The following is a 14,859-nucleotide window of genomic DNA, read 5'->3' as shown; positions in this document are numbered from 1 at the left end:
GACTTGGAGGACCTAATGCTAAGTGAAATAAGTCAAACAGAGAAAGATAAATACTTTATGATATCATTTACATATGGAATCTAAAATATACAGTGAATATAACATAAAAGAAGCAGACACGGATATAGAGAAAAAACAGTGGTTACCAGTGGAGAATGGGGGAGGGGCAACATAGGGGTGAGGCAGTGGGAAGTACAAACTACTTGATGTAAGACAGGCTGAAGGATGTACTGTACAACACATGGAATATAGCCAATATTTTGTAATAATTGTAAATGGAAAGTAACCTTTAGAAACTGTATAAAAATTTTTTTAAAGATACAAAAAAAAAGTGTATAAGAATGCTTATTTCTCCATCCATGCCAGCTTTGGATGTAATTAATCCTTTTAGCTCTTGCCAATCTGTTAGGTGAAACATGGGGCCTTGTTTCATTTTAAAAATGACCAGTGATACAGAAACAGAGTTATAGACATGGAGAACAAACAAATGGTTGCTAGAGGGGAGGAGAGTAGGGGGAGGAAATAAGCAGGTGAGGGAGATTAAGAGGTACAAACTTCCAGCTGCAAAATAAATGAGTTATGGGGTTGAAATATACAGTGTGGCAAATACAGTCAACGACTATGTAATATCTTTGTAAGATAACATATTGTAACTAGACTTACTGTGGTGATCATTTTGAAATGTATAGAAATGCCAAACAACTATGTTGTGTAACAGGAACTAACATAGTGTTGTAAGTCAAATATTTCAAAAACAAACAAACTCATAGAAAAAGAGATTTGTGGCTACCATAGATAAGGGTGTGGGAAGGGGGAATTGGATGAAGGCGGTCAAAAGGTACAAACTTCCAGGTAGAACGTAAATAAGTACTAGGATGTAATGTACAACATGATGAATATAATGAACACTGCTGTATGTTGTATGTGAAAGTTGTGTAGAGTAAGTTCTAAGAGCTTCATCACACACACAAAATTTTTTTTCTATTTCTTTAATTTTATATCTATATGAAGTGATGGATGTTCACTAAACTTATGATAATCAGTTCATTATATATGTAAGTCAAATCATTATGCTGTACACCTTAAACTTACACAGTGCTGTATGTCGACTATAGCTCAGTAAAACTGGGGGAAATAAAGCATGCAGTAGAGCTAGATTTGGCCCATGACCATAGTTTGTCAACCAGTGAAGAGCTGAAAACTTTTAATGAACAGATAAATGGGACTTTCCTGGTGGTGCAGTGGTTAAGAATCCACCTGCCAATGCAGGGGACACGGGTTCCAACCCTGGTCCGTGAAGATCCCACATGCCACGGAGCAACTAAGCCCGTGCACCACAACTACTGAGCCTGAGCTCTAGAGCCCGCGAGTCACAACTACTGAGCCCACGTGCCACAAATACTGAAGCCTGCGCACCTAGATCCTGTGCTCCACAACAAGAGAAGCCATGACAATGAGAAGCCCGTGCACAGCAAGGAAGAGTAGCCCCTGCTCACTGCAACTAGAGAAAGCCTGTGCACAGCAACGAAGACCCAACACAGCCAAAACTAATAAATAAGTAAATTAATTAATTTTAAAAACAGATAAATGGCATATAACCTATTTCAAACTAAAAAAAAATCAGTGATATGGGCCATCTTTTCATATGTTCACTAGCTATTTGTGTTTCTTCTTTAGTGATTGCCTCTTAACAAGTTACACCCATATTTTTCTATTGAATCATTCTATTTTTCTTACTGATTTGTAGGGACTCTTTGTATGTGGGGAAAATTAACCCTTTTCCTATTATATAGGTCACAGATATTTTCTGCCAGTTTATCTTTTCACTTTGTGTAGGGGGTCTTTTGCCATTATCAAATCTGTCAATCATTTCCTTTATGCGTTCTGAATTTGACGTCATGATTAGAAAAGTTCTTCCCAATGCATGATTCAAAAAATATTTTTCTATATTCTCTTCTAATATTTTAGAATGTGTGTGTTTGTATGTGTGTTTATATTTTCATCCTTTTGGAATTTGAAATCATCTTTATCCATTCATGGTCATCAGGATAATTGCATCTTCATATGATGGTCATCACATAGGTCTTACAATCAGAAGGAACTCCAGAAGTCACCCAGAGTCCTTGAGCTTCTGGGGAAGGGCAGAGGGTTTCAACCTGACCTCCAAGATTGTAAGGACTCATCCAGACTTTTCTCTTGAATTTCCCAGGAGGAAAGATGTCAGTAATTTTATTTACAGCTTTAGAATTGTTAAACCCAAGCCAAGCCTTGTCCCCCTTGTCTCTCCAGCCTTATCTCCCTCTGCTCTTCTACATATACCCTTTGCTCTACTTATTAAATCTGGATTTCCTGGAACTTTCCTGCATCCATGCCTTTGCTCAAACTGCTTTGTTCTCATTGATTTGGGAACCCTTTGTTCTACCTGTCTGTTAAGGCCTAACTTAACTGCTTCAGCTCTCCATGAAGTCTTCTTTGATTTCTCAAGTCTGCCTGAATTCTCTCTCTTCTCTACCCCTCAGGCAGGAAAAGTGCTACCTAGGAAACTCAGGTTATTTTCTGCCAGGTACCATCATTATCTGTACACCTGTCTGATTTCCTTACTTAACCTTCTTTGGAGCATCTTTATAGACTCATGGTGCCTGGCATATAGTAGGATTTAGTCCATGTTGGATGGCTAAATGAATGAAAGATTCTAGGGCTGCTTGTATGTGTTTCCTGTGCCTGCTTTTAAGTACCCCAAAGCCTAGTGTATGAAGGGAGGGAGAAAAAAGAGGAAAAGTGGGAGAAGCACAAACTGGTGCTCCTTGCCTGGAGAGCTGCTTCTAGGCCAGCAGGTATGCTGGCACTGGGAGGGAAAGACACAGGGCAGGGAAAGTAGAGGACTGGCACCCTGTTCACCATCTTCTGGCCCCAGGTGAGCCAGCACTGGGATTCATGTGTGGAAACTGACAAGTATGAGTCATTCCTAGGAAGATGAAGAACTATTTGTTTTTCTAGGAAATATCCTCACTTCCTTTCCATTTCTCTTTTTAAAAATATTTTTAAAAAATTAAAAATGTTGAAGTATAGTTGATTTACAATGTTGTGTTAATTTCTTCTGTACAGACAAGTGATTCAGTTATACATATATATACATTCTTTTTTGGGTAATATTCTTTTCCATTATGGTTTATCATAGTATACTGAATATAGTTCTCTGTGCCTTTCCATTTCCTAAGGATGAGTTGTCTGCATGGGGGTTGGAGGGACGTGGCAGGCTGCCCCAGTAGTAGGTGGTCAGCAACTTGGTCCCCACTTAAAGCAAGAAGGCAGAGAAGGAAAAATTACTAGATCAGGAGACCTAGGCTTATGAGGAACCTCAGGAAGTCCCTGCCTGATGGGGGAGGTTTGTCTCTGGCCTCAGGGAGTCCTACTCTGAGAGGAGGCACAGGCCCAGTCCTCCAAAGAGTTTTCCTTCCTAATCCTCCCTGGCACCACAGTTCCTGATTCCTTTTCCACTTCTCTGGCCACCACTTTTCCATCTCTCTGCTTTATCTTCCCATGCTGTATTTGTCAGTGTTCCAAAGGGTCGTATCCCCAGAAATTTGAATTAATCTGATTTTCCATTCTTGTAGCCATACCTGCAAAAATTTGACTCAGGTCAAAAACTTTAAAGTCATCCTTGAGTCTTCTCATTTTCTCACACTGTGCATCTAATCTGTGAGCAAATTCTTACAGCTTTATCTTCAAAACCTACCCAGAACCCAACCATTTCTTATCACCTTCACTACTACTACTTCTCAGTCTACAGCACTATCATTTCCTGTCTGGATTACTGCAATAACCTCCTAATGGTCTTTCTTCTTCTGCCCTTGCCCTTCTTTAGCTATGCTCAGTGTAGTCACTACAGTGATCCTGCTAAAAATTTAGATCATTTTCCTTCTCTGCCAAAACTCTCACTTAGAGTAAAAGTCAAAGTCCTTAAAATGATCTACAAAACCCTGTATGATTTAGCCCCCTGTTACCTCTGGGCTTTCACCTGCCTTATTCTCTTCATTGCTCACTCACTCCATGCCAGCCATACCTGGCTGCTTACTGATCCTAGAACATAGAAGGTGAGCTTTCATCTCAGGGTGTTTGTACTTTCTGTTCCCTTGTCCTGGCATTTTGTTCTCCTAGGTGTCTGCATGACTCATGTCCTCACTTCCTTCCGGTCTTTTCTCAGATGTCATCTTTCCCTGGCCATCCTTTATAAATTTCAACCCTGGATACTTTCTATTTCCTTTCCTTGCTTTATTCTTCTTTGTAAAACCTGTCACCACTATTATTATTTTCCTCTAGAAGGTAAGATTTGTGAGAGCAGATTTTTTTTGGGGGGGGTATTTTTATATACTGTTGTATCCCTAGTGCATAGAACAGTGTCTGGTATACTGCAGGCACTCGATTAGTACTTGCTGGATAAATGAATGACAAATTTATTTGTTCAAGGAGTACCACTATGTTATACCTGTGTACTCCTTATCTCTTTCCTGATTTCCAAGCTCACATTTCCTCCTGAGCATCTCTGCAGAAAATCTGCCATCATCTTAATCTCAGTTTGGCCAGCTAGACTCATTATCTCCCCTAGTGCTTCAGTAAACCTTAGGCCTTATTTCTGTTAATAAGACACCTCCAAAACTTGGCTCTTTCTTCTTTGTGATTTCTCCCTCCATATAGCAGGTCTCTAAATCTTGTTGAGTCCATTTCCTAAGTCTTGCTCCAGCTTATCTCCTAGTCTCCATTCCCACTGTCTATGCTTTAGTTCAGGTGTAAGTCTTTTACTCAGTGTAGAAGTCTACAAGGTAGTCTCCAATCCATTTTATTCACTGCTACCATTTTAATTCTCCTGATGAAGAGATTTGCTCAGATACTGCTCTCTCCACAAACCTTCTGTGGCTGCCCATTATCTGTTGAATTAAGTAGGAAAGCAGTCCAAAAGTGATGATTTGCTATTCTCTGTTCAGTTTATTTTTTTAACATGTATTTTTAAAAATGTTTTATTTATTTATTTATTTACTTGCTTATGGCTACATTTGGTCTTCATTGCTGCGTGTGGGCTTTCTCTAGTTGCAGGAGCGGGGGCTACTCTTTGTTGTGGTGCGCGGGCTTCTCATTGCGGTGGCTTCTCTTGTTGAGGAGCATGGGCTCTAGGCGCGTGGCCTTTAGTAGTTGTGGTGCATGGGCTTCAGTAGTTGTGGCTCATGGGCTCTAGAGCGCAGGCTCAGTAGTTGCAGCGCACAGGCTTAGTTGCTCCGGGGCATGTGGGATCTTCCTGGACCAGGGCTCAAATCCGTGTCTCCTGCATTGGCAGGCAGATTCTTAACCACTGCGCCACCAGGGAAGCCCGGCAGGCACATTTGTAACCACTGTGCCACCAGGGAAGTCCCTTAATATGTATTTTTATTTATTTATTTATTTTGGCTGTGCTGGGTCTTAGTTGCAGCACGTGGGATCTTCCTTGTGGCATGTGGGATTTTTGTTTGTTTGTTTGTTTGTTTGTTTTGCGGTACGCGGGCCTCTCACTGTTGTGGCATCTCCCGTTTTGCGGAGCACAGGCTCCGGACGTGCAGGCTCAGCGGCCACGGTTCACGGGCCCAGCCGCTCCGCGGCATGTGAGATCCTCCCAGACTGGGGCACGAACCCGTGTCCCTGCATCGGCAGGCGGACTCTCAACCACTGCACCACCAGGGAAGCCCGGAATTTTTTTTTTAGTTGCGGCGTGCGGGCTCATAGTTGCGGCATGCAAACTCTTAGTTGCAGCATGCACGTGGGATCTAGTTCCCCGACCAGGGATTGAACTCTGGACACCTGCACAGGGAGCACAGAGTGTTACCCACTGGATCACCAGGGAAGTCCCTCTCTGTTCATTTTAACTGCCCCCTTCTGGAATGCCCACTTTCTCTCATTGTGGATTAAAACTGCTGCACTCTTCAAAATACAATTAATCTTCTCTGGAGTTCTGGAGAGAAAACAGGGCTAGAGAATTAGACACCAGAGTGTACACATTCTTTACTACAGTACCAAGAAAGTATAGAGATGTAAATCTCTCCTAATCCTTTAGCCAAAGGTCAATTTTTCCAGAGCAACTGATGTCATCATCACCCTGACTTTTTCTAGAGTTACTGTTTATGCTTCTATTTTTCCCACCAGTTAGGAACTTTTGGGAACAATGACTCATCTCATTCAGTTATGAACCTCAATGCACTTGATTCTAGGAGACATCCAATAAGTACAGAAGGCAGTAAAGGTTTGGGATTGGATTACCTGGTTTAAACCCGTTGAATGTCAGAACTGGAGGGAGATTTAGAGGTCACCTTTCAACCCATTCATTGTGTTGCTGAAATTCGGCCTCTGTTCACTGGTGCCTAATAGAAACATGGAGACAGTTTTGGGTGAAGTAGAAAAGAACAGCTTTATTGCTTTGCCAGGCAAAGGGGGTCACAGTGGGCTAATGCCCTCAAGACTGTGTGTCCCGCCCTGGAGGAGGTAGTGAGGAGTCTTACAGTGTTCAAGGAGCAGGGAGTGGTCAGCTCGTGGACATTCTTCTGATTGGTTGGTGATGAGGTAATCAGGAGTGCATCATCAACCTTCTGGTTTCAACTGGTCTGGGGTCTACATGCTTGTGGGCAGCCTACAGTTAACTTCTTCCACCTGGTGGGGGCAGGGGTTCAGTATCTGCAAAACAGCTCAAAGGACATAGCTCAGAATATTATCTATAGTCCTTCAGGAAGAACTAAAGGTCCTTGACTTTGTTTAATGGCTAAAGTATTATTTGTGTCTTGCTTGACTGTTTTTCTTTTTTTCTGCATTTTTTTCAGTTCTCTGATTAAATTTATTCTTCGACTAAATTTTTTTTACAGACAAAAGGCAGGCAGAGGACATGGGTGGGGGTCTGTTCTGGTAAGGCCTCATAGGGTCGTGCTCCCTTACAATTTGTAAATGGGGAAAGTGAGGCCCAGAAAGGATAGGACTTTGTACCAAGTCAATGACCCAGGAGGACCAGAAGCCAGACATACTGATTTCCAAGTGGGTCTGCTTGGTAAGCCTTTGTGCTTCCCTTCGAGATTCAAGTCTCTCGGACTCCCACCTGGGCCCCTTCTCCAACCCTTACGCATTACCCTCTCAGTGACCCCCACCTTTCCTCCCTCCCCTTGGGTGTGCCGGGTTCACTGGTTCCAACAGCGACGCTCTCAAACCTAGCAATGTTCAGCCCTTGTGGAGATTAGTCACGTCACCGTTGACTCCTCCCATTGGCTCGAGGGATGGAGCGCGGCGCTATGACGTCAGACGCCCAAAGGGGAGGAGCGGTGAGGGGAAGGAGGAGGGAAGTGGGGCTTCAACATGGCGGCTGTGGCAGTGGCGGTGGCTACGGTGACGGCCTGGCCTGGGGAGAGCAGAGTTGGAGGTGGTGGTCTTCGCTCTCCCTAGGGGCCGTCAGGAGCTCAGCGGGGACCGAGCCTGGGAGGCCGGTCGGCGGCAGCACCTTTCGGCTTCTGGGACAGCGGCGCCGGCGTTCAGGTGAGGGGGCCTCCCGCTGGGGGAGGGGGAGAGGGGCGGAGTTGGGGGAGGGAGCAGGTACCGGGAGACGGATGGGGGAGGGATAGGGAGGAAGCTGGAGGCTGAGTGGAATGAGAGGAGCGGCAGCTCAGGGGGTGTGAAGGCGAAGGGGCCAGAGACGGGTGACTTGGAGAGGATTCTGGGAGAAGGGTCGGAGTGAGGGGACCAGAGTTGAAGGGGCGGAGGGCAGATGGGACGCGGGAAAATAAATGAGTTCGGATTAAGGGGACTAATACTCTACTGGAAAATAGGCGCAGTAGACATCTATGTGGCTGGAGCGAGAGCTCGGTGGGAATTAGAGGATGTTGGGGAGAGGGACCCAGGTTTTAGTAAAGGTTAGTGATGGGGACGACTTGAGGGTGAGCTGGGGACGTGAGATACAGATTTAGTTTTCCCTGAGGCGATGAGGTTAGGGGGAAAGGGAGGAGACCAGATCCGGGGCGAGTGATCTTTGGGGATATATTTGGCCTTGCCTGGTCTTCTCCAGGTATGTTAATCTTGCTTCTTTTGTTTGTTTCTTGGGTGGAGACTTATCCGTACAGTCCCCCTGGGCTTCATAAACAGCCCCTAATCTTTCTTGTGGATCATTAAGTTATAGTTCATTTATTTGATCTCTGTCAGCGATCTCTGACCTTTGTGTTGTCGCCACATTTTTGTTTACAGACAGTTTCTTAAAAGTGTGGCTAGGCATAAAAATACATTTTATATTAAACTGAAATAAAATTTTGAGAGTTTTTAGACACCACGGAGTGTTGCAAAACCAGATTTGGTAATTTAGTTATCTATTAAATAGCTTCTGTTCTAACTCACCTTACTAGGGCTTCTTTTCTTTCCTCAGTTCTAATTACTAGAATTTGAGAATTTGGATAGATATGATGGATGTTTCTCTTTAGAATTTTGTCAGATTTGATGATGTGAAAAACGGGGCACTTAGTCTTTAGTGATAGACAGCTCTTTCTAGTTAATGCCCCAAACTAGTTAAACTGAAAGTTTCTGTATTATTTTGTAGCAAAGAATGTAAAATGTCTGAAGTCTAAAAGAATTACATTGTCTGCATTAACCTACTTTTTAAAGTGGGATTTTATAAATTAAATTTTTGTTTCTAATCCATCCTATTCATTCTTTGTTACTTATTTATTCAACGTTTATTGACTGCCAAATGTGTGTTGCATTAATAAGTCATTATAATTATGGAAATGGCAAAATTAATATTTCTCTAGTGAGAATATAATTGCACAGCCTCATTGGAAGAAAAAGTGTTTTTTGGAAATGAAGACTAAGGAAGTCTTATAAAATTATGTAAATATAAGAACTTACTTAATTTTTCTGTTGTTTAGTATTTGACTCATTATTTCATCATGACATACTTTATGTATATCTGAAAGATTTTATTTTTCTTTTTAATTTTGAAGAAGACAGTAACAGTATCCTAATATGATAATATTAGGTCTGTGGACAATTCTCATCCGTAGTTTTTAGTTCCCATTTCTCAGACTGGCAAACATCACTTTATCTTGGGTGACTTTTCTTTGATATCTTGACTGTGGTAAGGTATTTAAAATGAGGATTCCTGAAGTTTAATTCAGTGACTAAAATTCTCTGAATTTTTTCAGCATTATAAATGTATCTTCATTACCTCAGAGTGTAGTCAGTATTATACATTTTTCCTGTTATTTAATTATATTGTTGAATGTTTTGAGGTTTTTTTATATGTAGATTATTTTAAGTGTAAACATTTTCCCCACAGAGCAACCAAAACCAAAACCAGACCATCAGTTTATCATTAACCAAGTAATTTTCTTCAGACAGTCTTTCTCAAGAAATGCAAAAGGTAGCATACAGTACCTTAAATTAGGTATTAAATAAGCTTCTTCTTGGAGTCAAGAAAACCTTGAGTTGAAGCTTAGAAATAACTGGATTTAGTTTCCCACATAGCATGGGAATCCTTGCATCTGTATCACGAAGATAAGTGAAAATCTATCCTCTTTTCCAGAATCTAATTCGTTATAGGAAAGAGCCTTTCAGTCAGAGAAAGATCTAAGCGGGGTGTTGCTCTTCTAACCTGTAGCACACAATTTCTTGTAATATTGGAAAATAATTTGAATGTAAGAATAATATTTTCCTATGAATTGAGAATTATAATTTCAGATTTAAAAAATTTTAGGTGAGGGCAGCTAGATTTACAAAGGGATATGTGCTAAAATTGGGTCTATATTAATGAGCTAGGCATTGTTAAACACTTTACATAATCTCACTTAATCCTTACAATTCGTTTAGGTAAGCAGGCCGTGAGAGGCATGGTTTTTAGGTGTTGAGGAAACTGAGGATTAGTAAAGTTGAGTAACATAACCAAGGTTACTAAATTTGTCCAATTTCAGTGCCTTTACTGCATCTGTTACATCATTTTGCCCCACTTAGATGGTCACAGGGCCATTTAATTCCTATCAAGTAAATTTAAAGTATAAGCATGAGTTTTAAAGTAATACCATTTTAAACTACTTGTTCTCACTGAAATAGTAGTGTAACTGGAATGATAAATAGTTCATTACAATTTTAGTCACTTAATATATCATCAGTATTCTAGGAGGAAGTAAATACCTGAATATTTTGTACTTTACAAAATAAACTGGATAAACTGGATAAGGGACTAAAAGTTTTTATACTTGTATTGCTGAGTCAGGTTGGACCTGCTTCAGCAAGGGCCAAAATTTGTATTTGGCAGTAATCCTCATGTGTTCTCAGAATTTTGGGTTGGTCATTGTCAGTTGCTTAATGCTTACCAAACACTTCCAGGGTTTGAGTCACTGAATTGGCTCATGGTAATTGTGAATCTTGTGGTTTACTGAGTCAAGAGCCAGCAGTGTGTGTGTTTTGGTTGTTTCATTTCCTCCCCAACACTTAATATTGTCAGAGTTTAAAATTTTTTTCTTATCTCTTGGGTTTGAAATAGGATCTACTGTGTTTTTATTACCATTTCCCAAAGTTGAGCATCCTTTTTGTATGTTCCTTGGCCATTTGTGCTTCTGTGATGTGTATATTCAAGTTCTCTGCCTATTTTTGAGTTTTCTTTTTTTCTTACTGATTTTTAAGAGTTCTTTATTTATTTTGTATACTAATTATTTGTTAGTTGATGGTTTGCAAATATCCTCTCCCAATTTGTGACTTGTCTTATCTCTTCATAGTCTTTTGATGAGAAAAGTTCATAATTTTAATGAACTGAACTTTTCATATTTAGGAAATCCTCTTCTACTAGGCATGCTGTTTTTTTTTTTTTTTTTTGCGGTATACGGGCCTCTCTCTGTTGTGGCCTCTCCCGTTGCAGAGCACAGGCTCCGGACGCGCAGGCTCAGCGGCCATGGCTCACGGGCCCAGCCGCTCCGCGGCATGTGGGATCTTCCCGGACCGGGGCACGAACCCGCGTCCCCTGCATCGGCAGGCGGACGCTCAACCACTGCGCCACCGGGGAAGCCCGGCATGCTGTTTTAATAAATAAGAGTATACGTGTCTGTCACGTGGCATCTAATGTGACATTTAGTACCAATATTTGCTTGATTAGAAAGGCCAGCTTCTCAAGAGTTGTGTTTGTATTGTCTTTGGAGTTACAGGTCCAGACTTTTTTTAAAAAATAAGTTTATTTATTTATTTATTTAGTTTTGGCTGCATTGGGTCTTCGTTGCTGCGCATAGTTGCGGTGAGCGGGGACTACTCTTTGTTGTGGGTGTGTGGGCTTCTCATTGTGGTTGCTTCTCTTGTTGCAGAGCACGGGCCTTAGGCTCGTGGACTCAGTAGTTGTGGTGCACGGGCCTAGTTACTCTGCAGCACGTGGGATCTTCCCAGACCAGGGATCGAACCTGTGTCCCCTGAATTGGTAGGCGGATTCTTAACCACTGCGCTGCCAGGGAAGTCCTGGGCCAGAGGGTTTTAAAAGCAGCTTGAGTTGTGCCTTATACACAGGTTACATATATTTCCCCCAACTGGGAAACTAATAGATTTGTGAATGATGTATGCATTTTACAAAATGTTAATAATGTGGTATGACGGTGAGAGAGTTTTCTTGTGCGCACAATTCATGAGTCACTCATTCTGAGCAGTTAGGATTTCTACTAAAATATGTTCAGAAAGATTTTTTGATATCTAGTCCTGTCTAGTGTGGGCTTTATCAAGAATAATTGTGGGTCTTCCCTGGTGGTGCAGTGGCTGGGTGTCCGCCTGCCGATGCAGTGGACACGGGTTTGTGCCCCGGTCCGGGAGGATCCCGCATGCCGCGGAGCAGCGGGGCTCTTGAGCCATGGCTGTTGGGCCTGCGCATCCGGAGCCTGTGCTCCGCAATGGGAGAGGCCGCAACAGTGAGAGGCCCGCATACTGCAAAAAAAAAAGAATAAAGAATAATTGTGGTTTGTGAGAGAGCTGACGTGGAAACATTTTGGAAGAGTTTTTTTGTTTTTATTTTCAAGTAATACAATATTATATAATTAGGATAAAATTAGGTGGAATGTAATTACATTAAGTAAAAAGGAGAAATATGTAAATTTTCATAGTTAAACAACTTTGGACTTCCCTGGTGGTGCAGTGGTTAAGAATTCGCCTGCCAATGCAGGGGCCACAGGTTCAAGCCCTGGTCTGGGAAAATCCCACAGGCTGCAGAACAACTAAGCCTGTGAGCCACAACTACTGAGCCTGTGCTGTAGAGCCCGCGAGCCACAACTACTGAAGCCTGCGTGCCTAGAGCCCGTGCTCTGCAACAAGAGAAGCCACTGCGATGAGAAGCCCGTGCACCACAACAAAGAGTAGCCCCCTCTTGCCACAACTAGAGAAAGCCCGCACGCAGCAACGACGACCCAAAGCAGTCAAAAATAAATAAAATAATTAAAAAAAACCCCAGAACAAAACAAAACAAAACAACAACTTGTTCCTGTGTGTGGGGGGGTGTTTTTTGGGTTTTTTTGCTTGTATGTTTATGGTATTTAACTTAAATTAGATACATTTAAAAGAACGAAATACTCTTCTTAGTATTGGAGAAACTACATGTTTAAAGTTATGATGGGGAATTCCCTAGTGGTCCAGTGGTTAGGACTCCGAGCTTTCACTGCCAAGGGAGCAGGTTCAATCCCTGGTCAGGGAACTAAGATCCTGCAAACCACGTGGTGTGGCCAAAAAAAAAAAAAAATTATGATGAACATTGCAAACTGACTAGAACATATATGAGGGAGGATATAGTTTTTCTGTTTTGTTTTTTAAACTCCCTGCCCAGTTCTTTGGACTGTGTGGCTCCTATCCACCATTAAACCCTTATCTCTTAGGTTATTTTTATAAAAATCTTGAGCGATTTGATTTACTCTGTCATGTATTAAAGCCTCTAAAAACTTTTTTCTTTTTTTCATGAGAAGACTATGGAGTACTATGAACTTTGGGAACTGTTCTTCTAAGCAGTTGGATGTTCTGATCCTGGCAAAGATCATGTTGAAATATAAAACATCCACCAGACTTTAATTATACTGTAAATACTGTATAGTGATATACAGTACACCCTTGGTATTTGTGAAAGATATGTCCCTAAAGTTTTGAGAATCCTTGCATAAATACCATACTTTAGAATGTCTCTCATAGCTTATAGAAGAGTATAATGGAAAATTTTTAGTTACCATCAGATTTGATGGGTAAATAGAAGAGAACAACAAAGTTAGAGATTTTGATGCTAAACTCAGCCTTCAGCTACCTTTAATTCCCAATCTTTTGCTGTTTGTCACTGCTGGCTGGCCTATCCCCAGCCTCTTTTTTTTTTTTTTTTTGCGGTACACGGGCCTCTCACCGCTGTGGCCTCTCCCGCCGCAAAGCACAGGCTCTGGACGTGCAGGCCCAGCGGCCACGGCCCACGGGCCCAGCCGCTCTGCGGCATGTGGGATCTTCCCGGACTGGGGCACGAACCCGTGTCCCCTGCATCGGCAGGCGGACTCCCAACCACTGCGCCACCAGGGAAGCCCCCCCCAGCCTCTTTTAATAACCCTTTGGAGACTCAAGGTCAGACTGGCTTTGCTTGTCTTGTGCTGCATCTTATCATCATGGTCTTAGTCCTAGGCAGGGTTCATATCCTCATTTCTTCCTTCGTTAAGTAAGAATGGAATCCTCCTAATCCTGACATCTTCCTATAGTTTGTGAGTGTTAATATTTCCTTCTAGAGTTCAGTGGCAAAGGATATGGGCAGTAACTTCCCTATTTTCTCCTTCAGGCAGATTATACCTTATACCACACCATGTATGATAAATGACTCCTTTCTGTGGGTGGAATTCAAAGTCAAATGTCAGCTAGATTACAAATTATTATATGGAGTGGAATTTAGGGGTAGCTTGTGAATTCTCAAAAAATTTTCTTCCATCAAAGGTTACTCTATTTCCAAGTGATAATAACAATAGGAAATCAACCAGCCAACTTACCACAAATTTTGTCCTGAAATACTTTAAAATTACTGAAGGTCTTGAATTGTTTATATCCTGTCCCATCCATTTTTCTGAAACTGGAAATTCTAGCTAGTTCTTATAATTTAATAGGGAATCTAACTTTATCCTTGTAGTAGATAGTTTTTACAATAATATTTCACTTACCTGGCTTATTCAGAGACCTCGGTGTTTCGTTTTTTTTTCTTTTCTGTACGCGGGCCTCTCATTGTTGTGGCCTCTCCTGTTGTGGAGTAAGTTCTCTAGTTGCAGCAAATGGGGGCTACACTTTGCTGCGGGGCGTGGAGAAGCCACTCATTGCGGTGGCTTCTCCTTGTTGTGGAGCACGGGCTCTAGGTGTGTGGACTTCAGTAGTTGCGGTGCACGGGATCAGTAGTTGTGGCTCGCCGGCTTAGTTGCTCCGTGGCATGTGGGATCTTCCCAGACCAGGGCTCGAATCCGTGTCCCCTGCATTGGCAGACAGATTCGTAACCACTGAGCCACCAGGGAAGTCCCTCAATAGTAAAGTTTTGAATTTACTTTAACGTGAGGTTGATTTGGGACCTTTTTATGAGATGTTTTCTAAATATATTATAAGCTTTTTAATTAACGTCTTTTGCCAGGAGAGATTATATTGTAATGGACAGAACTCTGGACAGTGAGTTGAAAGATCTAAAGTTCTAGTTCTGGTTTCCCATTTAAAACTAACCATCTCTTTCAGACTTGAACTTTTTAGTTTGTAGAATGGGGGTACCTGCTTACATCTCCTAGCATGTGAGGTTCATATAAGATGATGTATGTGATGGTCTTTTCAAAAGTACCTAAGACTTTAACATATAGTTTTAAAAATTAT

General features: G+C 41.8%; 1 protein-coding gene across 4 annotated transcripts in view; it reads left to right on the top strand.

The window, feature by feature from the left end:
• The first annotated feature begins 7,395 nt into the window (after positions 1–7,395).
• The window catches only part of UBAP1 (ubiquitin associated protein 1), a 55,075-nt gene continuing 47,611 nt past the window's right edge, over positions 7,396–14,859 (top strand). For 2 of the 4 annotated variants that reach the window (XM_004275093.3, XM_049711104.1), the window contains exon 1: positions 7,396–7,536. The gene's annotated coding sequence lies outside the window, so the exon portion shown is untranslated. The other 2 variants (XM_049711103.1, XM_033437805.2) reach the window with 2 other exon arrangements.

Source organism: Orcinus orca, chromosome 6 (genome assembly GCF_937001465.1).
Source record: "Orcinus orca chromosome 6, mOrcOrc1.1, whole genome shotgun sequence".
Lineage (NCBI taxonomy): Eukaryota > Metazoa > Chordata > Mammalia > Artiodactyla > Delphinidae > Orcinus > Orcinus orca.
Note: the sequence above shows the minus strand (reverse complement) of the source record. Positions and strands in the feature narration are given on the sequence as shown.